At 40.0% G+C, this 27590-nt stretch overlaps 1 long non-coding RNA gene and 1 pseudogene across 1 annotated transcript; one reads left to right on the top strand and one right to left on the bottom strand.

The window, feature by feature from the left end:
• Positions 1-27590, top strand: part of LOC131989060 (zinc finger protein 208-like) — a 403618-nt pseudogene that overhangs the window by 84015 nt on the left and 292013 nt on the right.
• Positions 6654-7255, bottom strand: LOC131989113 (uncharacterized). Its single transcript, XR_009395930.1, has 3 exons — positions 7145-7255; positions 6904-7041; positions 6654-6752 (listed from the first exon to the last, which is right to left on the bottom strand). It is a non-coding gene; the product is annotated as an uncharacterized LOC131989113 (long non-coding RNA).

The following is a 27590-nucleotide window of genomic DNA, read 5'->3' as shown; positions in this document are numbered from 1 at the left end:
TGAGGGAGTTGCAGTAGTCCAGGCGTGAGATGACCAGTGCCTGGACCAGGACCTGAGCTGCCTTCTGGGTGAGAAATGGGCGGATTCTCCTGATGTTATGTAGCAAGAATCTGCAAGATCTGGTGGTGGCGGTGATGTTTGTGGAGAGGGACAGTTGGTTGTCAAGAGTTACGCCAAGGTTTTTGGCGGTTTCTGTGGAGACAACCACTGTGTTCTGGACAGTGATGTGGAAGTCAGTGGTGGGGGAGCCCTACCCCGGGAGGTAGAGTAGCTCAGTCTTTCCCAGGTTGAGTTTCAGGTGGTGCGAGGACATCCACTGGGAGATGTCGGACAGACATGCAGAGATACGTGCTGCTGCATGTGTTTCAGACTGGGGAAATGAGAAGATTAGCTGGGTGTCGTCGGCATAGTTATGATAGGAGAAACCATGCGAGTGGATGAGGGAGCCAAGGGGGTTGGTGTATGTCGACAAGAGGAGCGGACCAAGGACAGAGCCTTGAGGGACCCCAGTGGTGAGTAGACAGGGTTCTGAAACAGAACCCCTCCAAGTTACATGGAAGGTGCGGTCCTTGAGATAGGATTTGAGCAGAGACAAGGCAGAGACCGATACTCCCAGGTGGTGAAGGGTGGAGATGAGGATCTGGTGATCCACAGTGTCAAAAGCTGCAGAAAGGTCCAGTAGAACTACCACAGATGAGAGAGAGGCCGCCTTCGCCTTGTGAAGCTGTTCAGTCACAGCGAGAAGGGCAGTCTCTGTTGAGTGGCCCTTCTTAAAACCAGACTGGTGAGGGTCAAGGAGATTGTGCCCATGAAGATAGCAGGATAGTTGATTGAAGATAGCCCGTTCCAGAGTTTTGGAGAGGAACGGCAGGAGAGAGACGGGTCTGTAGTTGTCCACTAAGGATGGGTCGAGGGTGGATTTCTTTAGGAGAGGATTCACCCTTGCTTCCTTCAGAGAGTTAGGAAAGCAGCCAGTAGTCAAGGAAGTGTTGATAAGATGGGCGAGGAATGGGAGGAGATCCGGAGCAATAGACTGAAACAGGTGGGAGGGAATAGGATCCAGCTGACAAGTGGTAGGACGGGCAGAGGTTACAAGGCTGAGCACTGGAGGAGGAGACAGTGGAGTGAATGCTGAGAGGGTGGGAGATGGTGACGAAGAAGGAGGAGAGGCAGGTTATAAGACTGGATGGGTAAATGAGGAGCGTATGTCCTCAATCTTTTTCAGGAAGTGGTTGACAAAGTGGGTCGGTAGGAGGGGGGGTTGGAGGGACCAGGAGGTTTGTAAAGATGGAGTAGAGCTTCTTCGGGTTGGAGAATGAGGATTGGATCTTGGTCTGATAGAAAGAGCTTTTTTCAGCTGAGATGAAAGATGAGAAGGCAGCAAGAAGAGATTGGTAGTTGCGTAGGTCCTCAGGGTGTTTAGTTTTCTGCCACTTCCGTTCTGATGCCCGTAGGGGAGCTCTGAGAGTCCGACAGCCTCGGGGCAGGGGAGGACTTGCGTACTTTCCGAGGAGTGAGAGGACAGAGTGAGTCAAGAGAGGAGGATGATCAGCTGTTTCCTCTGACATGAAACAACAATTAGAAGTTGCCCAGTTGAATCTCATTCCTGAAGACATATTTCCTCTCATGGGTGTCTGATAAGCAACCTTTTATTTTATTATTTTTCTCTCTTGCTCAATCTCTTCTTCTTCTCCTGTTTACCGACAGATTAGCCTACAGCAACACATTAGACTGACATCTGCTGACCAAAGTACGTTACTGCAGCTTTGTTTATTTGCTCTAAACCAGCTGATGGAAACTCACTAATTCACATTTTCTTTAATGCAACATTTCAAAATTTTGCTTCAATTTGAACACACATGTACATCCACTCAAGCAAAAATTACCTCATTAGATGTGTTTCTGAGACGGATATATTTGCCACATTTGCCGATCTCATCCACAATGACAGGTCCTGTGGCTGAGCTCTGACTGTTGTCCTGCTCTTTGGGCTTCTCCGACTCCTGGACTTCACATTTTGTTGTGTACATCTGGGTAGACATAAAAACACTAATGAACTACTTAATAGACAGATGGATGAATATTGATCTTAAGTTTACTGTGGGAAGTGAGAGAGAATATCATATAGAGAGTTTATTTGACAGGTAAAATTGTTTGAACACTAGACATCGAAATGAATGGGAATAATTATAATTTGTGGTGTCCCTTGTGGATGTTTGCTCCAGATATGATGAAAATTAGATCATAAATCTCAGTTGTCTTGACAAATTGTCAGACAAATATAAATATTGGTGAAAAAGTAAAAGAAAGTGAGATGAAAACAAAGCTATAACCTCAGTCTGGAGCTTTAGGTTCTCCAGTTCTTTCTCGGCATTCTCCCTTCTGGTCATTTCTTCTTTGACTAACTTCTGCCACTGGGACCCAAAGAGAGAAGGAGAGAGGCATTTTGTCTCATTTAGTACTACATTTAGTACACAAAAGGTGAAAAAAATCAATGCACAACTTAATGAACTCAGTGTGTAAAAAGGAAACAAGGCTCTTAACCTTATACATAGATATTTTTTCTATATTTTTTTCTTTTCTATTTTCTAACAGTGACACTTTCACTGATTTGGTGTGTCAGATTTGTCCTCATGTTCAGTTTGATCATCTTGGCCTCAATAAATAATCAATGACCAAGTCATGTGGCCAATATATGAAAAAAATATTTTGGTGAAAAGATTTACCTTCTTAGCGACATCTAGCTGCTCATTCTGATGTTTCATTCCTTTTTCTTTCTCAGTCGAGAGCTGCTTTTCCAACTGTTGAGGGAGGAGAGATGAAGAAAAACATTTTATTTAATTAAATTGAGTTAAAATTCACATTAGATCAATGCGTGAGTAATTAATGCATTTATTTATTATATACAATATATGGAATCTTATATATGAGCTCGGAGCTGAAATGTTCTTCCTGCGTACTGGAAGAATGTTACTCTTTAGTGATTAATATGTGTATTTAACCTGTAATTGGTAGTGAGATGTGAGTTATGTGAGCAGTATGTGTACATTATGTTATGCAATCCACACTGACTCCATCTTCTGGCATGTCATGTGAAGTAATCTGCAAATGCAGCTGTTTAAATCATTAATATCCCACTGTATATGTCTTTTGAACTTGTTTACCGTAGAATTTTCTATCACACTCATTTGTGTTACAGTGAGAGTCCAATTTCAGTTATTTCCGAGTTTAAGTGTCTCAGAATTGCCCTCATAGTTAGTTTGATCATCTTGGTATCAACAAAAAATGTAATGTGGAGAATATAAAAAAAATACTGTTGTGAAAAACCTGCTCATTCTTGACCAGCAGCTCCTTCAGATGATTGTTAGCTTCCTTTCCTTTCTCTATCTCAGTCCAGAGCTGCTTGTCCAACTGGGAGGGAGGAGAGATGAAAAAATATATTTTATTTCATTGAGTAAAATGTTCACATTCTGTCAATGTGTGAGTTATGAGTGCATTTTTTATTAGATACAATGTATGAATCCTTATATACTGTGAATATGAGCTCTTTGTTGAACTTTCCTTCTTGTAGCTAGTATTACCTGCTACTGCAAGTGAGATGTGATACCAGGCTGATTGACAGATTCAAATTTCCTGATTTACTGAATTGTTTTCATGTTGATTTCATGGTGAGGAATCCATAATGTTTGCATGTATTGATTGATTGATGTTATTGCCCCATTCATCGTAGTGAGTGAGGAGAATCTTCATCTACAAACAGACCGGGAGTCAATCAATGTGGATGAGGTTAATAAGTTTAAAACACATATTCAGCTGAACAACGGAGAACTATCACCAGGAGAATGGGGTTCATCTCCCACGTGAAAACAAAAGTAAACAACGTTTTACGTAACTTCTGATTTTATACTTTATGTGTGTGTGTGTGTGTGTGTGTACCTGTCTCTTCAGCTCGCTGATCTCTGCATCCTTGTTCTTTATTTGACCATTTGCCACATTTAGCTGATCATTGCATTTCTTCCACTCCATGTTGGTTTCTTTTCCCAATTTCGTCAGCTAAGAAAAACATATTGGTGTTTATTTCAGCTGTTTGTAAATTAAAATTGGACATAAAGCGACCCGGCCCTGGATAAGCGGAAGAAAATGGATGGATGGATGGATGGATAAAGCCACAACAAATATAAATGTAGCTGTTTGTGTTTTTTAAAAATGTTAAAGGTCTTTGAGCCTCAAATTCTGCAGGGGGTCCTGGGCTCCAGGAGCTCAAAATGACTTTTAAAAATGTCTTACAAAAATAATTTTGAACTGATGATATGTTTCAGTAGTCACATTCATGTTGCTGTAGAACCTGGTGGCTAAATCTTTATATATGAATAATGTTGACTTTATAAGCAGCACAGCCTCCATCATCAAAAGTAAGTCTAAAGGGAGGGGAGTGGGGGGGGGGCTGACCCTATGAGGCAGCAAAGAAAAACTGACAATGTATATCAGAAATAAGTACAACATTGAGAAAATGCAGAAATCATTGGTCACAATCTTTGGTTCTTGTGTGGTGCCCAGGTGGTACTACATGACAAGTGGCCCACGACCTGGAATCACTACCCTAACGGTGTTCTGAGGGTCAATATCAATAAAAGACCTTCTCCAGCTCCTTTGTCAGCTGCTGCTTCTCCTCTTGGAGCTTCTTGTTATCAGCTGATAGTTTATCCACCTAGACAGAGAGAAAAGATGAGAGACCCTTACTTTAATTAAATATGAAAGACAAACACTAAGACATGACAGGAAGGTACTCCATGGTTGAATATAATCTGAAACACTCCATAATTCACTCGTTTTTGGTCTTCACCAACTACTAAAAACAAATCTGACTCTTTAGAGACTAACCCCGGGATTCCACTGGATGCGTAATGACTCCGAAAGGGGTCCGTTCGCAACGGCCGCGTATCTCCGCAGTCCGTCAACACCCACCGGATCCGTCTGTGTCGGAGCTGTTGCGGACAGCAGAGTCCCGAGGACGCATGAGATCTCGCGAATTCACGCCTAATCAATTGATATAACTGGAAGATAATCAACATATCCTCGTTAATGAATGAATGAATGATGAATGAATGAATGAATGAATGAATGAACCCTTTATTGTCAGTGACAGTCAGTGTAATGACTGGAGACAAATCCAGCGACTCCATCTTAACGAGCGCTAACGAGGTCGTCCGGCTTGTTAACAAGAGCCTCTTGTTAACAAGCCTTAGCGATCTCTGTTTGTTTACAACAAGCGGAGTGAGCGGTGTCAGTGGGGTGAAAAGACGAGTGAAAACCTCTAACCTGTTGATTTCAGGTCTTCAAGTTATGAAATACGATCCGCCGTGAACCCGAGGTATTTTATTTTGAAAATATGCCGGATGTTTTATTTTGTGTCTGTGCATGACTTCCTGTCCCGAACGATCTGTTCTGTGCTGAATTTATGCGCCGTGCTCCGTCGTCCGACAAAAATAGAAGGGCTGTCGGATGGCCATGCGTCGTCGGACTCATTACGCAGCGGATCTGCAGTCGGTGGAATCACACACATTGATTATAATGGGTGCGTAACGGCTCCGACGACGGATCTGGAAAAGAGTCAACAGTTAAATGAAGAAAAATACAAACTAACCGTCTGCGTCTTGTTATCTCCTCGTAGCTAAGAAAAGACAGGGAAGGATAAAGATTAGGAAAAGATGAATAACTTCTAGCAATCTTACAGCAACCTCTGGGCTAAAAAATAAATCCAACACTGAATTTGCAAAATAAATATGCAATTCCCTGATTGGCCACTTGAGGCTTTCATGTTGTCTATTAGTTGCATCGAAACAATGGGGAGGGAGGTTATTTTATATTTTATTTATATATTATGATATATTTTATATATTAGGGCAACTTGTTATTAAGTACAAAGCTACTTCAGGCAAGTACAGATTTGTGATATGTGCAGTATAAATAAAAACAAATTGCCTTTTCTAATATTATTCTTATACTGTCACCACTTACCCAAGATAACCAGGAGGACTGGGCTGCTGCAGCTCGGTTTGCCCCCAACTTGAAGTGAAGAGAGAGAAATAAAGTCAAACATGTTCATTTAATAACACTATCTACACCATCTTATTTACAGTCTGTGTACATTTAACACATGTGCACAGCTGCTAGGAGCTTCTCAGTGCAGATGTCTTTAGTCTTTGATCATCTATTACTTCACCTCTAGCAGAAGAGACTGATCGTTCTCAGTCACCTTCACCTTATTAGGTATATCCTCTTCTTTCACAACCTCCACCCCCCAGTGATCCTCATCTGTGACCAGAGACAGATCAGAGGCAGCAGCTCGTTTGTCTTCAGACTGGGAGGAGAGAGAAATAAAGAGACATATCTTTTGAACAATGACACATGGCAGTAGAGAAATATCAGCTATTCATGCAGCATAAGTTTAAACAGCCCGTGTCTTTTAGTCTGATGCTTTTCTAACTGTTGATCAGATTTATTTCTCTTCCTGCCAGTAGCTGCTCTTGTTGTCTATTCCTCTTGATTTGAGAAAATCAAATTCTCGTTTCTTACATGCTTGGTATTTTCTTCTCCTTCCTCTTTGAAAACCTGCATTTGCACTGAATCAGCTGCCATGAGCCTCTCTCTCTCTCTTTCGTCTTCAGTGAGCTGATCTTCACTTTTGTTAGTTTCAGAGAAGTTATTCTTTTCTCCTTCTTCAGGTCCATCCCTGTCGCTTGTCTTGGTTACTATTTAAAAAGATAGAAGGCATTGAAGACATTTGGATTGAACAAAGGTATCATATGATACAGAATGAGACATTTCAGTCAAGTCACTATTCCACATAAAACCTCTGAGAATAAATACTGCAATTTATTTGTGACTTTATTTGTGACTTACTGGATAGTTGTTGCCTCTGTTTCCATTTTTTCACAAAAAAGAAAAGTAACAGGACAAACAGGATGGTCAAAACTGCCAGACTAACAGCCAAACCAATTATAATGGGAGCAGAACTGGACTGGACAATAAAGAAACCATCTGAAATGATAAAACAAACAATAACATGACATTCACAGACAAGTTGACATTTGCTCTTTGAAGCTAAAACAGAGATCATTGTTGAAAAAGAGCTTATTTCTACCTGGAACAGTGAATTGTGTCTCTCTAGTGTGGTTCTTGTTCTTCTGGTGGACTCTACAGGTGAAGCTGTTGTTGTGTCTCTTCTCCACAGTCACTCTGCTGCTGACAGTATAGAGGTCATCAGGACCTCTGACTGTCTCTGTAGGTCCAGCAGAGAGGAGCTTTCCCTCACCGTCCAGCCACAACACCTCAGGCTCTGGATACCAGCTTTGGGACTGACACTGGAGAATCACACCTGCTCTGTTGATGTCAATTCCTGCTAAACTGATGGCTGGGGAGGGGACATCACCTGATACTAAGCAAATGGAAATAATGTTTTATCAGTGAAAGGAAAACATTTGATGACATAACATACATATATATTTGCAATTGCGAATATTCAGAAAATTTCTCATTCTCGACCCTGGACTGTAAAACTGCAAACTTGAAGGTGAGGCTTGTGTTTGACCTGAGAGCCTCACCTGAGCCGACTGTCCAAAACACCAAAGCTCAAGCTAAAAAAGATGGTTGACTTTCTGCAACCAGATGTGGTCTAAAGCCACTAAGAAGGGAAGAACTCTGAAGTGGTGAAAATGTAAGAGTGATATTAAATCAGAGCTGTGGGTCCACACCACCAAAGGAGATGGATAATCTGGGAGGCTCAACAGGACAGTTCCATGGGCGGAAACCAGGCACGGTTCAGGTTCCTAACAGGACCACTAACGATACCCTTCCCAGTCCCCTGCAGAACCTGCACCTCTGGTCTGGCTCAAATCCCAACTCTGCGACCCACAACCCAAGCTGATAGCACATTCTTCCCAGCTGCAAGGCAGGATTGACCAGATCCTGCTCCTGAAATCTTTGAGGCACACAGGCTGAGTGATGTGAAAGCAAAGGATGAAGCTAAAAGCAGCAACATGGAGTGGTTTTTAATGTAATCTCGAGCTGAATGCACCATGGCAGCCAACCTCAATCGCCAGTTGAAGTTCCTAAAAGGGGGTAGGAGGCTGGCTTTGAGAGAAAGAAGGAGAAGTATTCAGGGCTGGCAGCTGTGTGTTCACAAGCTGGGTGGAGGGTGTTCATCTATCCAGTGTAACCTTAACCCACCACAGAGGTTACAGTGGAACATCCACCCAGCAGCTCCTAAAGTCTCTCATGATGAAAGGCACCAACATGAAGAAGGTTGTGAAAGACCTGGCAGAGGAGACAGAACAAGGGAGCTTCTGGCTCAGCAAATATAAAGCGTGGGGAAAGCATGGATCCTAGCCAGCAGCAGGGGGCGGTAGGGAAATGGTAAATGGACCTGCACTTATATAGCGCTTTTCTAGTCGCTTTGCGAGCACTCAAAGCGCTTTACACTACAGACTGCGCTCATTCACCCACGCATTCATACTGGTGGCAGAGGCTACCCTAAACGGTGCCACCTGCTACCATTGGGAATTCATTCACACACCGATGAACACAGCATCAGGAGCAATTTGGGGTTCAGTATCTTGCTCAAGGATACTTTGGCATGTAGGCTGCGACGGTCAGGGATCGAACCACCAACCCTTCGGTTGGGGGCCAACCAACTCTACCAACTGAGCCGCATCCCTGCAGCTGCTCCACCACCTCAACATGTTCAGGGATTAAAGGAGCAAAACATCAGCGAAGGGTGGCTCCTGGCTGATGACCTGCAGCTGGCACAATGGCACCGTCAGAGGTGCATCAGGCAGAAATTACTTGTGCTTGTAACTAGTTACATAATAAATCTTTGAATTTGATCAGTTTAACATATTTGAGTATTCCTCAGTTGGCTGTTTCATTGTGAAATGAAGCCTGTTTTTGACCTAGGCTGTTCAAAACCAAAGGGATCAGATGTCAGTAAATACATAATAAATTGTGAAATAATTAAATGTTGCTAAAGATGATAAACACTGCACTGCACCAATCTAACCACACTAACTACATGTTTACTTACCAACAACGAGCCTAGCAGAAGACTGTTTATGCTGTAGTGGGATGTCACATTCATATGTTGCCTGATCGGTGAGTTGTACGTTGGAGAGTTTCAGTGAAAGGTTTCCTCTCTTCAGTTCTTCAGTGAACAGTGAAGTTCTTCTGCTGTACGAAGGATTTTTTACATACTCAATGTCCCGACCAGAACGCCACACATGGACTAATGTTGGCTCGAGGTCAGACCTCCTCCACTCTATCGTAGCTGTAGTCAGATCCATCGCAGGTTTCAGGTAACATGGCAAAATGATGTCATCACCAACTCCTGCTACTATTGACTGACTAGGACCAATTACCTGAGAGTCACCTGGAAAGAAAATAGATATGGATACTTGTAAGTTCTTTATTTGTAGCATTTTGAGAGAAATTGAATATTTAGTCAATAAATGATATGCATTATTCATTCCTTAAAGAATGTAAACTTTTTTTCAATGTAATCTGGACAAATACACACACAGAGGTCAATTTCACTCTAAAACTTTAGGGGCAACAGATAGCAGACTCAACTCAGACCCCCAAGTATACATGTTTACTCTTGGAAAAAATATTTTGAGCATGACTTTATCAAACGATCTGATTTTGTCTGTTGTGCAAATGAGCGCATATTTGATGAGTTATGGCCTCATTTGCATATGTAAGCATTAAAATACAAAAAACATGCAATACATTTTTTTCTCATCTTAACATAAGTAATCAACTGAGAAAGTTTCATGGTGATATCTATTATTTTTATTTTTTTTTACCCTATTCACCTGTGGTGTCTTGACTTTATTGGCTTATTGGCAAATTGCCCAAAGTGCAACTTTTAGCAACCAAGATAATTTTCATCCATTAGGCCTATAGATGACATTTCTGCAATAAAACTTTAGGGTACTCAACATTTCTGGGTTCAAGAAATTACGACTAGACCAGAGAGGGTAAAGGCTGGCCCATTGGGCTACAATCCTTGTTTTATAAAGTCCAAGGAGAGAAAGAAAAGGAACAATGGGAAAGACTTGTGAGTTCAGGGCGGCTTGGTGTGTGACTTACCTCTACAAGAGTGTGTTAGTAGCAGATGGAAAACTAAAACACTAAGTGGAGAGTGAAGAGACAGTTTGTTCTTCTGGTAAAACATCCTGCAGCCCTGAAAGTGAACAAGTGATACAGTGTAAAGAAGTGATTGAATTGATAGTTATTCATAATAAGTTATTGAGTCTTTCCTTATCAGTGTTGTCTTTGTGTTGTGAATGAAACCCCCTAAATTTCAGTATTATTGACTGTTACTTTGACTGATACGAAATCAGACTTCCCGCATTTTTTTTAACGGACTGTGCATTTGATATAATATACATAAGCGGTTTGATTAACTATTACCATTCAATTGAAATACATTTGACATATGGATACGTTTCCACAAACACAAAGGCTGTAAAAAAACTTTATTACTCTCATAAACTATGTTTGTGGTCTAAAAGAAGACCTTCTTTTATACTAGAAGGTGATAATCTATTTTAGTAGAGGTTGAAACATATAGAATGAACACAATTAAAATTCAAAAAGGCAACATACCTGTTTCCTGACGATCACGATAGTCAGTTCATCAAACAGCACAGACAAAAGCTGTAAATCATTAATAATTTGTGACCATTTTGGTAATAAAATGACTAGTGAATTCCACTAGAAGACTGTTGGCATCATGGTTAAGATCCAGTACATCTGTGAATTGAAGTCTAAAGTTGAAGAAAGCATTAATTCATTCATTAGTTAACTTTAAACAGAGAATGGTGATTCTCTTCTGTTCCCATAACGAAGATCAGTAAGATCAGCTCAACTTTATAAACATCTGAACTTTGAGCCTGTTGCTAGGTTACTGATCTGGGTATAAAATATTATAGGTGCAATCAAAACTACCAGCAGCACTAATAATACAAAGAGTTCAGGAGGTAATTGGTAGGTATGTTGCATTACTGCAAGGGGGGTGGGGGGTGGGGGGGGGGGGGGGGGGGGGGGTTACAGTTTGCAAATGCACACAGGGACAAAGACCTTAATTTTTGACATGTCCTGTGGTCTGACAAAACTGTAATCTGGCTGTTTTATGTTTCTTTTGGAGTAATGGCTTCTTCCTGGCAGAGTGGCCCATGTCTCAGGACTCGTTTCACTGTGGATAATAACAGACTTTTACCAGCTTCAGCCAGCATCTTCATAAGGTCTTTTGCTTTTGTTCTTGGGTTGATATGCACATTTTGGACCAAAGCACGTTCATCTCTGGGACACAGAACCCGTCTCCTTCCTGAGCGGTATGATGGCTGGACATTCCCATGGTGTTTATACTTGGCTATAATTATTTGAACAGATGAATGTGGAACCTTCGGGCATCTGGAAATTGCACCCAAGGATGAACCAGACTTGTGCAAGTCCACAATTCTCTTCCTGATATCTTGGTTGATTTCTTTTGACTTTCCCATGATGTTACACAAAGAAGCAGTGTGTTTCAGGTGTGCCTTAAAATACCTCCACAGGTGTGTCTCGAATTAACTCTAATGTTGTCAATGAACCTATCAGAAGCTTCCAAAGACATGACAGCATCATCTGGGCTTTCCCAAATTGTTTCAAGGCATAATAATGTTAGTGTATGTAAACTTCTGACTTTGAAGAAAGTAATAAAAAACTGTCTTAAAAAATCCTTCTCTCATTATTCTGGAATTTAGCAAATAGAAATAATTTTGGTAATCCTAATGGACCTAAAACAGGAAAAGTGATATGCATATATATATATATACATACACATTATATATATATATATATATACACATTGTATGACAGACTGACTGTATGAGGATCTTAGGCGATCTTACTGGGGATTTCCACCGGACGCGTTACTGCAGCAGCACGTCAGCTTAGCGAGCCGGCCGTATACACGCGAGATAACGAGATCACGCGATAATCCTGACCATACGGGAGACCGCAAGATCCCGTGATAAACTTTAAACTCTATTTATACAGTCTATGGATAAACTGTGTGTATAAAATAAACAACAACAAAAAACAACTTACTTTGCTTCTCTGAGGTGAAAGATATGTTGATCTGACCATCTATCCTTATAAAAACAATATCTTATGTCATAAATGACTGTATGATGTTCCACTTCAACAATCAGTCTCTTGTCGTCCGTGTCGCCGATCCTCTGAGACCCTTGGATTGATTGATTGATTGATTGATTGCTGATCTGGTGCCCCGGTCATAACATAATGTTGATGTGAAGTAGTTTTAGGCTGCATGAACTGCGTATTGTGTTTTATTTTGAAAGGGGCGGAAGTGTTTTACGCTTATTCTGAGTCGGACTTCCTGTCTGGTGCGATCTGCTCTGTTGAGATTCACGCGATTTGGCAGCGTCTCGCGGAGAAATAGAAGTCCTACCTAATGCTCGTGTAGAGACGCTGACGCGACGCGACGCTGCAGTAACGTTACGCTACGCGCCCGGTGGAAATGCTCTCATTGATTAGAGTGTTACCTATTTGCAACGTCATACGCGACGCTGACGTGACGCTGCAGTAACGCGCCCGGTGGAAATCGGGCTTTAGGCAGCAATCGCTTCAGGGTGTCGGGTCAGGACACTGTTGTAATGTTCAACTCAGGGCATTAATAAGAGGCAGAGTCCTTTAATAAAGGCTTTTATCGGCATTTGGGTGTGAGTGTGTGGTTGCTGCAATACAAACACAACAATACAGACTGATTAGAAAATAAAGTATAACTTAAGCATAAAATGTACTGAGCTAGATATCTCTAACCAGCTAACATATGAAATACAGCTCAAGATAATTCAAATCAGCATTAATCAATTAAACCAAAATGAGCATTAAGCTACAGGCTTAGATGCAACATAAGAGTGACATTCACTGTCACTGTTCAATTAGCATTCTGTATGCAATGTATGATCAACAGAAATTCACAATATAGCAACATAACACGTTCAGGCTATTGCTAGTTAGCGGATAGCTCCAAATCACTTCTTAGCGGCTAATTGGTTGTCACATTTCACAAACTGACAGCAAAAACTACCGCAAAGTCATCAGAAGAGACTGATGAATCAACACAAACATCAACAGAATATAAAACAGAAGTAACATCATAACTCACGGCTCAATAGACGCACACACTGCAGATCGTTCAGCCGATGTTTGCTCTGAGCCGATCAGTGCGCATGCGGTGCATTCAAGGACCGCGGCAGTGTGGGAATTCACACGTGCGGCAGAAACATGCACAAAGGGATGATCTTTTGTACATACATACATAAAAAGTGTGTGTGTGTGTGTGTGTGTGTGTGTATGTATGTATGTGTCTGAAATTTTGATTTTATGACACACTGTTTATTAATTTAGCATTAGTCAGGTGATGCAGAAAATCCAGACTAATCTAAACCAACGTAATCTCCTATGAAATCAGTTAGCATACTTAAACTCGAAAATTTCCTCTGGGGAAATTCTGAAAGGGCCACGGGGGCTACTGCCGGTGTGTGTACACTATGATGAGATTCTTCAGAGATTTCAAACTATGCCCTTTAACCTCAAAATGTGTGTCTGTGTGTGTGTGTGTGTGTGTGTGTAATTAAAATCACATAAAGTTACCTGTGTGTGTGTGTGTGTGTGTGTGTGTGTGTTTGAAGCATGTGTATGCATGTGTGAGGAGAGTGCGTGCTTACTCGCATGTGTGTGTGTGTGTGTGTGTGTGTGTGTGTATCTGTAACTGTAATCACATCAAAGATCAAAGGCAATCAGATCAAAGCAATCAACAGAATTAACTGACACCTGTTAATGAAAGAGTGACAGCAGCCAGAGGTGGACAGACTGGAATTTATGGCCACGAACAGAAAGCATTTTTGGCTAAAACCATAATACCTATCATTGATCCGACTTCACTTTGAGCGTCCTGAGTTCTTCCTGAACGTCTACATAAGTTTTTTTTTAAGAAAAATGAAAAAAATAGCTTTGTTAGAGCGATGTAAAAACACTTTTACATCTCCCTTTTTTTTAGAAATCTTCCTGTGTTTTTAATATGGGAGCCAATGAAGCTGTTGGTGCGTGTTGGTGCGTGTTGGTGGCGCATCTGTGCGTCCTACGCCCAAACTATAACTCTGACAGCTTTACCAGTGGATTGTGAGGGAGAAGACAAATTTTCCTACATTTCTATGTATAAATTATTTCTGTAGAGTGGAATTCGCGGCCTGGAGCGCAGTTTTCAAATATATTTTTTGACAATTTATTCTCCCCCTCTACACTCTGGCGATGATGTCACACACAGTGACACGAACATTCCGTGCAATACACACCCATTATAATCTCAGAATTTCTCCAAAAATGATCATGGTCATTGAACAGGGATTGATAAAAAACTATATGACCTATCGAAACGTGGATTAATACACCAATACACAAGACTTGTGTCTACTGTTTAAAGTTTAAATGGAGTGTCTAGGTTAAATTATGCCGGAGAAGAAGACGTTTAAAAATCTCCAATTATTGTTCTTTTTTGCTCATTTTTTATTGATATGGAGGCTGATGTGTACGGTGTTTCTCCATCTATTACAAAAACTGAAAGTGGATACTGCTCTGCAGGAAGCTGACTTTGTGTGCTTTGTATACTTCCCCCCAGCCCCTGGCTGTGACGAAGAGGGAGGGCCAGGGGCTCTTCTGGTGTTGCAGAATTTACAGTCAATTTGTATTGCAACATGTTTTAATTAACCTTTTGTCATTCTGCCCATTTGTCAACAAGATTGGGGTTGTGTGCAGTGGATTTTTAGGGGGAAATAGCAGGTCAACAGTAGATGTCACTTATAAATGGTGTACATCATCTAAAAAGCCAGAACCTGAATAATAATAATAATGCAACTCAGTGTGTCAAATGTTGTGGTTATAAATCTGTTATAAAAATGAATTCATTAAGGTGTAGCAGGATTCAGAACATGGTGTAGCTTTCTGAAGTCAATAGCTTTCAATGTCTCATAAGGTCACAACAGGCTATTTTAAACAGTCAGGTCAAGTGTCAAAAAATTTCACTGCAATAAAATGCTGCTATTGGGACAAACATCATCACAATGAAAAAAATTGGGCTCATTGAATCCAAGTGTCATATCCAACTCACAGACTGTTTAGGGAGCCCAGTATGCAGAAATATTCAACTATCATAGCCGAAGAATAACACATTTACCTACCAGGGAAAAACTGTGTGGCTTCTGCCTCAAACTATATGTGACTAAATAAAAAGGAGACTTGTGGGTACCCATAGAACCCATTTTAATTCTTGAAGTCAGAGGTCACAAGGAAATTTGCCTAAACATAAAATATAAACTTTGTTTATTATCATTATTTCACCCCCCTCCAGACAATGTATGATGGCATGGTTGTTAGCAATGTACACGTAGTCTTCAAATTGAGTATGCTACAGCCTCCAAAAGAAAAAAAATCATGCAAAAAGGTCTTCATGGGGCTAACAGGACTACTAATAAATTAATACATTTAAAATTTAATATAAACAATTGTTTATTTTAATCTCTTTATGATCGAAAAAACAATGTATGGCGTTTTACATTGACAGTAAAAACTGAATTACAAGCAGTATAAAATACAGAATACAAAAAAATTGTAAGAATTTTCAAAACAATTTAATATTCAAGGTTTCATATGAACATTTGTAATAAACTATAAAACTATTTTTTTTGTATTTTTAGAAATTCATACATAAATTCAATATCAATAAAGCAAATGCTGACTTTTCTGAATGTTTCAAAAACATGTGGTTTGAATTATTAATATACTACAAAAAGAAATATGTAATAATGTTTTATTTAATGTTCATAAAAAGGTCTAATTTTAAAGAGTGTTGTATCATCATGTTTACTGAGCATTCTACATTACAGGAGGATCTGAGTCACGCTGTTCCTGATGATGAAAGCAGATTTCTTTCATTAAAAGGAGCAAAGAAATATGTAATAATGTTTGATTTAATGTTCATAAAAGGTCTAATTTTAAGGAGTGTTGTATCATCATGTTTACTGAGCATTTCTACTTTACAGGAGGATCTGAGTCACGCTGTTCCTGATGATGAAAGCAGATTTCTTTCATTAAAAGGAGCAAAGAAATATGTAATAATGTTTGATTTAATGTTCATAAAAGGTCTAATTTTAAGGAGTGTTGTATCATCATGTTTACTGAGCATTTCTACTTTACAGGAGGATTTGAGTCACGCTGTTCCTGATGATGAAAGCAGATTTCTTTCATTGCAATGAGCAAAGAAATATGATGAGCTGAAGGGGAAACTTATAGATTGATTTGTTTGTGTTTATGAACTCAGTTGATGTTGGATCTCTTCAGTGTTGCTGATGAGAGAGACCTGCACTTTGTCTCCAAGGCTACAGGGCTTCAGCTCCGCCCACTCCAGGTCAACAGGATTATGATGAGTTCCATAACCTGGCACAGATATCTGTAAAATAATGCCACAGACTTAGTAGCAGAATTATTACATAATAAAAATAACTATTATATGTAAGATAATTATTGTTATTTTTGTTTTATTGCATATAAAACTCAACAACACTGCCATGGTACAGAATAAAAAGAGGCAAAACAATATACATTTAGAATTTAAAAAAGACTCACAGTGTAAGTGTTTCCAGATCTGAGTTTGAATGATTGATGAAATGTGTAGATAATGGGTGTTCTGTCCTTGACCTGCGTATGTAATTGCCATCCTTCCATTGGCTTGTCCTGCAGGAGGGAGAATCACACAGAGACTTAGAAATAAAAGATACTATTTCTCTTTGAATTTTGAAGATTCTCATGAGGTAAGCTTGATAGAAACACCAAAATTCGATAAAACTTTCAAAAATATGCAGAAACATTTTTTGCATTCGCTTGAAGTGGTTTTGTTCTTTTGAAAAAAAAAAAAGTTAATGCTCTAAACAGGAGATTGATGACTGATCGGCTGTTTCCTCTGACATGAAGGAACAATTAGAAGCTGCCATGTTGAATCTAATTCCTGAAGAACAAAGTTGTCCGATTAAAAGAGCAACCTCTTTTCTTTTTTTGGATATATTTTGTTCACAGATGAAAACAAGACGTAACAGCAGAGTGTTATCTTATCTTGTGCAGCCTATTAGGAATATCCCTGGATAAACTTGGTTAACATATTGCTTCACAAATTGAACACACTTATAAAGAACACGTACTGTGTTGATCCACACACAAAAATTACCTTATCAGATGTGTTTTTGAGACGAATATATTTGCCACATTTGCCGATCTCATCCACAATGACAGGTCCTGTGGCTGAGCTCTGACTGTTGTCCTGCTCTTTGGGTTGAGAATTCTCAAACTCCTGGACTTCACATCTTGTTGCATATACCTGGGAAGACATCACAATGAACTAGTTAACAGACAGACAGATGAATATTGATCTTTAGTTTACTGTTGGAAGTGAGAGAGAATCCCTAAGTGGAAAACAATGTTTATTATATCTATATATATTTACCTTTATGTTTTTATTTTTCAGTACAATTGTTTTTGCAACAGCCATGGAAATAAATGTGAATAATTATAATTTGTGTAATCTGTTCCAAAGTAAGCATCATCCAGAGGATTCAGCAAAACAAAGTCTAATTTTTATCATTTTAATCTCACAGGACAATATAATTAACTCTCATTATTGACTGTTAAGTGTGGAGATCATAAATCTGAGTTTTCTTGACAACTTTATCAGGGAAATATTAATATTGAGAAGATTAAAAGAAAATGAGATAAAAAAAAAGAAGAAGAAGCTAGAACCTTGACCTCAGGGTCCATGAGGCTCTCCGGTTCTCTCTCAGCATTTTTCCTTTTGGAACTTCTTTCTCCGAAGAATTTGTTCCACTGGGACTGAAAGACAGAAGAAGAGAGGCATTGTGTCAATCAATCAATCAATCAATCAATCAATCAATCAATCAATCTCTATAGCGCATTTACAGGAGGCTGAGCCGCACCAAAGTGCTTCACATAAAATTGCATAAAGTGCAATAAAATACAGGATTGACAAAGGTGAAAGAAACAAAAACAAAAACAAAAAAATGGTTAAAAGACATTGCCTGCAAGAGTTAAAATAAAAAGAAGGGATAAGTTTAAAGGCACTGAGGGATTACTAAGGGACACTATTCCCTAGCACTTGCTGGAGGAAACCTTTAATTGAAGGCAAGAGAAAAGAGGTGGGTTTTTAAGTGTGATTTAAAAACATCTAGGGACTGCGCTGCACGGATGTGGAGGGGGAGGCAGTTCCAGAGTCTGGGGGCTGCTACTGAGAAGGCCCCATCGACCCTTGTTTTTAATCTGGACCAGGGCACCTCCAACAGCAGCTCTGGAGGGGTGTGGTGGTGCAGGAGGTCAGACAGGTACAGTGGAGAGAACAAGTATTTGATACACTGCTGATTTTTCAGATTTTCCCACTTGCAAAGTATGTAAAAGTCTGTAATTTCTATCATAGGTACTCTTCAACTGTGAGTGATGGAATCTAAAACAAAAATCCAGAAAATCGCAGTAGATGATTTTTAAATAATTAATTTGTATTTTATTGCATGACATAAGTATTTGATCATCTATCAACCAGTAAGAATTTTGGCTCTCACAGACCTGTTAGTTCTTCTTTAAGAAGCCCTCCTATTCTCCACTCATTACCTGCATTAACTACACCTGTTTGAACTCGTTACCTGTATAAAAGACACCTGTCCACACACTCAATCAACCAGACTCCAGCCTCTCCACAATGCCCAAGACCAGAGAGCTGTGTAAGGAGATCAGGGATAAAATTGTAGACCTGCACAAGGCTGGGATGGGCTACAGGACAATAGGCAAGCAGCTTGGTGAGAAGGCAACAACTGTTGGTGCAATTATTAGAAAATGGAAGAAATTCAAGACAACGGTCAATCTCCCTCAGTCATGCAAGATCTCACCTCGTGGGGCATCAGTGATCATGAGGAAGGTGAGGAATGAGCCCAGAACTACACGGCAGGACCTGGTCAATGACCTGAATAGAGCTGGGACCACAGTGTCAAAGAAAACCATCAGTAATACACGACGCCGTCAAGGATTAAAATCCTGCAGTGCACGCAAGGTGTCCTTGCTCAAGCCAACGCATGTCAAGGCCCGTCTGAAGTTTGCAAATGACCATCTGGATGATCCAGAGGAGGAATGGGAGAAGGTCATGTGGTCTGATGAGACAAAAATAGAACTTTTTGGTTTAAACTCCACTCGTCGTGTTTGGAGGAAGAAGAATGATGAGTACAACCCCAAGAACACCATCCCAACCGTGAAACATGGCGGCGGAAACATCATTCTTTGGGGATGCTTTTCTGCAAAGGGGACAGGACGACTGCACCGTATTGAGGGAAGGATGGATGGGGCCATGTATCGTGAGATCTTGGCCAACAACCTCCTTCCCTCAGTATGAGCATTGAAGATGGGTCGTGGCTGGGTCTTCCAGCATGACAACGACCCAAAACACACAGCCAGGGCAACTAAGGAGTGGCTCCGTAGGAAACATCTCAAGGTCCTGGAGTGGCCTAGCCAGTCTCCAGACCTGAATCCAATAGAAAATCTTTGGAGGGAGCTTAAAGTCTGTGTGGCCCAGCGACAGCCCCGAAACCTGAAGGCTCTGGAGGAGATCTGTATGGAGGAGTGGGCCAAAATCCCTGCTGCAGTGTGTGCAAACCTGGTCAAGAACTACAGGAAACGTCTGATCTCTGTAATTGCAAACAAAGGTTTCTGTACCAAATATTAAGTTCTGTTTTTCTGATGTATCAAATACTTATTTCATGCAATAAAATGGAAATTAATTATTTAAAAATCATACAATGTGATTTTCTGGATTTTTGTTTTAGATTCCATCACTCACAGTTGAAGAGTACCTATGATAGAAATTACAGACTTCTGGGAAAACCTGAAAAATTTGCAGTGTATCAAATACTCCCCACTGTATGTAGGGGCCAGACCATGGAGGGATTAGTAAACAGTTAGAAGAAGTTTATAGTCAATGCGGTGACGGATGGGGAGCCAGTGGAGCGATGGAGGACCGGGGTGATGTGATCGTGTTTTTTAGTGCAGGTGAGGAGTCTGGCGGCGAAGTTCTGGACCAACTGCAGGCGGCGAAGCTGCAATTGATCCATGCTGGTGTAGAGGGCGTTACAGTAGTCCAGTTGAGATGTGATGAAGGCACGGATAGCTCTCTCGAAGTCCCTCCAAGGCAGGTAGGTTTTGGTCTTGGCTAGTGTTCTCAGGTGGAAAAAGCTTCTCCTCACTACTGCACTAACCTGCTGCTCCAACCTGAAGGCACTGTCAAAAATCACTCCAAGATTTCTGACAGAAGGCCGGATGTTTGAGGTGAAAGGGCCTAGGGCATTGTTGGAGAAGGCCGGAGAGGTTTGTTTAATTTAGTATTTAATTTAGTAAACAAAATATCCTGGTCTGGAGGAAAAAGGTTTCTGATCAGTTGGAGGTTGTGATTTATTACCTATTTAAAGGTTTTTTGGGGGAAAATTCTATGTCAGCCTTTAGGTATATTAACAATACAATACAGAACATAGAGAAACCAAATTTGCTGTAAAAACAGGAGAGCTGCTAGGGAAAAAGTTACCTCATTCTGATGTTTCATTCCTTTTTCTTTCTCAGTCGAGAGCTGCTTTTCCAACTGTTGAGAGAGGAGAGATGAAGAAAGACATTTTATTTCATTGACTTAAAATTCACATTACATCAATGTGTGAGTTATTAATGCACATATTTATTATATACAATATATGGAATCTTATATTTACTGTGAACATGAGCTCGGAGCTGAAATGATCTTCCTGCGTACTGGAAGAATGTTACTCTTTAGTGATTAATATGTGTATTTAACCTGTAATTGGTAGTGAGATGTGAGATATGTGAGCAGTATGTATACATTATATTATGCAGTCCACACTGACTCCATCTTCTGGCATGTCATGTGAAGTAATCTGAAAAGGCAGCTGTTTAAATAATTAAAATCCCACTTTATATGTCTTTTGAACTTGTTTACCGTATGTTCATTGATTATTCAAGGCTCCCGGTCTGTTTGTGAGCTAGAATTTTCTATCACACTCATTTGTGTTACATTGAGAGTCCAATTTCAGTTTAAGTGTCTTAGAATTGCCTTCATAGTTAGTTTGATCACCTTGGTCTCAACAAAAAATGTCATGTGGAGAATATAAAGAAAACCTGCTCATTCTTGACCAGCAGCTCATTCAGTTGATTGTCAGTTTCCTTTCCTTTCTCTGTCTCAGTCCAGAGCTGCTTGACCAACTGGGAGGGAGGAGAGATGAAAAAAGACATTTTATTTCATTGAGTAAAATTTTCACATTTTGTCAATGTGCGAGTTATGAGTGCATTTTTTGATTAGATACAATGTATGAATCCTTATATACTGTGGATATGAGTTATGTGTTGAACTTTCCTTCTTGTAGTTAGTATTACCTGCTACTGCGAGTGAGATGTGACACCAGGCTGATTGACAGATTAAAATTTACTGATTTACTGAATTGTTTTCATGTTGATTTCATGGTGAGAAATCCATAATGTTTGCATGTATTGATTGATTGATTTTATTGCCCCATTTACCGTAGTGAGTGAGGAGAATCTTCATCTACAAACAGACCGGGAGCCAATCAATGTGGAGGAGGTTAATAAGTTTAAAACACATGTAGGGGTCACAGCTACTCCACAAGTTTCATTTGGATTAATGACTGAATGCAGTGAGAATTGTGTCAACAAATTCTCTCCATGCTTCAAGATGGAGGTCCCTCTTTGTTCCCCAAACAAAGACAAACGACCCCCACCCCCCACAGGTATCTGCAGATACCTAAAGGCGTCTCATTGGCTAATACCAACAGGAAATACAACTTCCAGGTTGAGACACAAAAGCCTCCTGCAGCCATCCCTTCTCTCTCTCTTCTCCTCGACTCCCTGGGAGGGTCAGCACCGCTGCTGGCTTACACTCCAGAAGACCAGGCCATCTCCCGCTCTCCCCAGCTCTAAGGGAAGGCCCAAACCAAGCTTGGGCCCACCACCTAAGTTTCCTGCCTGTGATCTATACTGGATATAATCACAGAGACCATCACCAAGCTTCTGGAGCCAACAACAGCAAATAACTCTGGGACCACCAAAACCCAACCAGGTGCTGATTCTTCTTCAAAAGGATTTCTGCTTCCCCCTTTCAACTCTGGACTCTGTGGTACAGTACTCTGGGCAGTTAGTAAGCAAGAACAAGTTGTTAAGCTTTAATCTATGGTGTTGACCTGTTATGTGTTTAAGTATGTTTGTTGGGATATTTTGTGTAGCTAGATCATTTGAAGTTGTATGATTAATGTTGCTCTACAGACTTGAAGTTGTACATGTAAATTAACTATAACTCATTTGATTTGCTCACACACTAATCCACATGAAATGTACTTTAATCTGGCTTCCTACAACACATAGACCTTCAAGATCGCATGGTCTTTTGTTCTTCAAGAACAAAAGGTGTTCCGCCATTTTGATTTATTTAAATGACCGCCTTTCAGCAGCCATTTTGTTACACATTCTTTTTCAACCACATTTCCACTGTAAATAGTCTTTTAGATTAGTTATTATGTGTTCTGTTTGCTTTGCTTTATTTAGAATAAATATATTTTTGGATTAATATAATTATACTTAATGTTGCACATGAATGAGTGATTTTCTAAACCTCTGCTGTGAAAAGAACTCAAAATTCCTTCAACCGTTACCAAATATTAATAAGGTAATTCGATTATAATTATATTCATAATTAATAATCAATGTTCCAAATTGATCATTTGTTAACTTTATGAGACTGATTTACTATCAATTTGCTATCTCTCCTATTCCTAAGTGAATAGGTGGTGCCCCGAGAATAACTTTAATTCATTTAAAGTATCAAATATTAATTTATGCTGGGCTTACACCAAACGATGTCCCCAGTCCCAGACTAAAAACTGAAAGTCTTTAGTAAATCTAGGAGTCTTACCGGAGTCACAGCGCGCTCCCGTCATCCCGATCGTTAAGTGTAAGGTAGTAATCTGCGCTGTTTCATATCAGTCTTTTCCTAGTCTTTGGTTTGCGATCATATCAAACGTGTTTGATATTTTCGCAAGTCGCAGTGACGGAACACAATCAACAACCAATAGATGAGCAGACCGGCAGTAAAACTACTTCGACAGGAAAAAGTTACATCACAATAATGTTAGTAAGCTCAAGCCTAAATACAAATATAGAGATGTAATATATTTCCGGCCACAAGCGGGATTTTGGGGGCGCTGTTTCTTAGTAAAGAGAACAGTAAGGAGACCCAGTTAAAATGTATAAATAAATGTATACATAAATAAGTAATAAATAATTGATGATTAATGTGTGATCAACTAAATGAAAGTTGATAGAGCTGATAAGTATAATTATTCTTATTAAACAAATAAATTAAATATAATTAAATACGACATAAATGTACATCATGAATTATTTTCTAAATTTTCCTTTCCTTTATTCTTCCTTATCTATTCTTCTTGTCTATTTTTACTGTAAAATAGTCAACTTTTCATGTCAGAAAAACAGAAACCCTTTTTCAGCTTTGTGAGGGGCATTTTGTGGCGTCTTCTTTTCTTTTTCTTTTTCCAACACAAACCACTGCACACACAAATATTGCATGGTAGGTAAAAAAATGCTGAAGAAAATCTAGTTGTAGTCTTGTAAATAGTGACCCTGCAAGATTCACAGTCTTTGTAGAATCTCAGTCTGACACTAGGCTGGGACTAAAAACTCTAAACTTGTCTTTAGATGTGAGCAGGTGTGAGCTGATAGTCTTGCAGGAGTCTTTCCAAATCTTTTCAAAGTCTTCTGGTGTATAGGTAGCATTAGTCAATTTCTGATAGCAAAATTGACCTAAATTAGCTTTACCTCTAAATATTTAGGTGCCCCTGCTGGAGGCAATGTGTATCTGAACCAGATACCCCTACACACATATTCAGCAGGATATTTATAAATTTAAAAACAACACTGGACCATCACCAGGATAATGGGGTTCATCTCCCATGTCAAACGTAAATTCAGATTTTATACTGTGTGTGTGTGTGTGTACCTGTCCTTTCAGCTCGCTGATCTCTGCACTCTTGCTCTTTATTTGAGCCTTCGCCTCATTTAGCTCTTCATTCTGTTTCTTCCAATGTATGTTTTCTTTTTCTCCAAGGTCCTTCAGCTAAGAAAAACAGATTTGTGTTTATTTCTGTCAGGAGTTCCACCAACTCTTAGTTATATTCAGCTGACTTTGTTTTCATGTCATATTATTAACTCCCCTGTCAATCCAGATCCTGCCACTCCCTCTTGCTGGGCAATCAACTCATTCCCTTCACCTGGGTTTCCCTGCTCATCTCCTCATCTGCAGGCCATTCCCTCATTAGTTCCTCTGTATTTATACTGGCCAACTTCCACTTTTTCCCTGCCAGATTGTCTTGTGTTTTCTCACCAAGCCTTCCAGCGTACCCTAGTCTGTTTCAGCCTGATCTACCTGTTCTGAACCTGCCTGCCTGTTTCTTGGACTTTGGATACCTGCCTGCCCCTTGTCGAGTTTGTTTGCCTGGTTTGACTGATCTCTTTGTGCTTTTGGGTTCTACTCTGCCAGTATTGGTGATCGATACAATTTCAGCTGTTTGTAAATTACAATCAGACATATAGGCACATCAAATATATATATATATATATATATGTAATGTGAAAGGTCCTTGAGCCTCAAACTCTGTAGAGGGTCCTGGCTCATTGTCAGCCCAAAATAAGGACTTTATGATATTTCTTATAAACATGATTTTGGACTGATATGTTTCAGAAGTCACATTAATGTTACTGTAAAACCTGGTTAAATACAGTGCATTTTCATCTTCCCTTTGTCTTTTAACTTTTTTAAGCAGCATGTCCCCTTTCATCCAAAATAAGTCTTCTTGAATTTCCCCTTTTCAAGTTACTGCTACACTACCCTAATGGTGTTGGGGGTCAATATCAATAAAAGACCTTCTTCAGCTCCGCTGTCAGCTGCTGCTTCTCCTCTTGGAGCTTCTTGTTTTCAGCTGATAGTTTATCCACCTAGACAGAAAGAAAAGATGAGGGACCCTTACTTTAATTAAACATGAAGGACAAACAATAAGACGTGACAGGAAGGTACTCTATGGTTGAATATAATATGAAACACTCCATTATTCACTCTCTTTTCACTCTGTTTTTGGTCTTCACCAACTACTGAAACATATCTGACTCTTTAGAGACTAAATGCTCCACTGTGTTCACCAACTAATCTCTCACTGGCTCTGCTGTTTGCTGATCATCAGGAAATGGACAGTGGCTGAAAACAATGAAGTAGAAGACAGAAAAGAGTCAACAGTTAAATGAAGAAAAATACAAACTAACCTCCTTCTTCAAAGACTCATTCATAGTCTGCATCTTGTTATCTCCTCGTAGCTAAGAAAAGACAGGGAAGGATAAAGATTAGGCATAAGATGAATAACTTCTAGCAATCTTACAGTAATCTCTGGGCTAAAAAATGAAGCCAACACTGAGTACAGATTTGTGATATGTGCAGTATAAATAAAAACAAATTGCCTTTTCTAATTTTATTCTTATACTGTCACCACTTACCCAAGTAAACCAGGAGGACTGGGCTGCTGCAGCTTGGTTTGCCTCCAACTTGAAGTGAAGAGAGAGAAATAAAGTCAAACATGTTCATTTAGTAACGCTATCTACACCATCTTATTTACAGCCTGTGTAATTTTTTAACACATGTGCACAGCTGCTAGGAGCTTCTCAGTGCAGATGTCTTTAGTCTTTGATCATCTATTACTTCACCTCTAGCAGAAGAGACTGATCGTTCTCAGTCACCTTCACCTTATCAGGTATTTCCTCTTCTTTCACAACCTCCAGAGACAGATCAGAGGCAGCAGCTAGTTTGTCTTCAGACTGGGAGGAGAGAGAAATAAAGAGACATATCTTTTGAACAATGACACATGGCAGTAGAGAAATATCAGCTATTCATGCAGCAGAAGTTTAAACAGCCCGTGTGTTACAACCCAGTTGTTGTCTAGGGGAAAAGGGAAGCAACACAACGCCGGTGTACTCAGGCAAATACAGATTTTATTGTATAATAGCAGAATAAAACAAAGGTAACGAAAAGAGCTGGAGGCAGGTGCGGCAGCTGATTGGACGCCAGACCAACGAGCGGACAGGGGGCGGAGCCAGGGGAACTCTCGATCCGGCCTTCGGTGGAGGCGTGGCCCAGCGGGGATTCCCTCTTGCGGAGCCAGTGACGCTGCTGCGGTCCTGAGGCACAACCACAACAAAACCAAAAACACACGTACCCCAAGGACGTAACACCGTGTGTTTTAGTCTGATGCTTTTCTAACTGTTTCTTACATGCTTGGTATTCTCGTCTCCTTCCTCTTTGAAAACCTGCATTTGCACTGAATCAGCTGCCATGAGCCCCTCTCTTTCTCTTTCTCCATCAGTGAGCTGATCTTCACTTTTTTTAGTTTCAGGGAAGTTATTCTTTTCTCCTTTTTCAGGTCCATCCCTGTTGCTTGTCTTGGTTACTATTTAAAAAGATAGAAGGCATTGAAGACATTTGGATTGAACAAAGGTATCATATGATACAGAATGAGACATTTCAGTGAAGTTACTATTCCACATAAAACCTGTGAATTAGTACTGCAATTTATTTGTGACTTACTGGGTATTTGTTGCCTCCATTTCCGTTTTTTCACAAAATAGAAAAGTAACAGGGCAAACAGGATGGTCAAAACTGCCAGACTAACAGCCAAACCAATTATAATGGGAGCAGAACTGGACAGGATGTTAAAGAAATCATCTGAAATGATAAAAGAGAGAAAAAACTTGACATTCATATAGAGAACTAAACCTGAACTATGGTCACAACATTTAAAATAAATAAATTTCTCTACCTGCAACAGTGGTGTGTGTCTCTCTAGTGTGGTTGGTGTCCTTCTGGTGGACTCTACAGGTGAAGCTGTTGTTGTGTCTCTTCTCCACAGTCACTCTGCTGCTGACAGTATAGAGGTCATCAGGACCTCTGACTGTCTCTGTAGGTCCAGCAGAGAGGAGCTGTCCCTCACCGTCCAGCCACAACACCTCAGGCTCTGGATACCAGCCAGAAGACTCACACTGGAGAACCACTCCCTCTTTGTCTCCATCAATCCCTGCTAAATTAATGAGAGGCGAGGAAACAGCACCTGGAAGTGGAAGTGGGACAATTATTCATTCACAAATTATTAAAATGCAAAAGTCTTTCATTGTAAACTGTAAATGCTAGAAAGGTCATTTTTAAATGAACTTAAATTAATCCCACTTAAACCTATTTTCTGGCAGTATAAAGACTGAGAAAAACATCCACCACAAACACTACTCATGGACTTACC

The sequence above is a fragment of the Centropristis striata genome, chromosome 17 (assembly GCF_030273125.1).
Source record: "Centropristis striata isolate RG_2023a ecotype Rhode Island chromosome 17, C.striata_1.0, whole genome shotgun sequence".
Classification (NCBI taxonomy): domain Eukaryota; kingdom Metazoa; phylum Chordata; class Actinopteri; order Perciformes; family Serranidae; genus Centropristis; species Centropristis striata.
The sequence above is the reverse complement of the archived record's forward strand: the minus strand, read 5'-3'. Positions and strand labels throughout refer to the sequence as shown.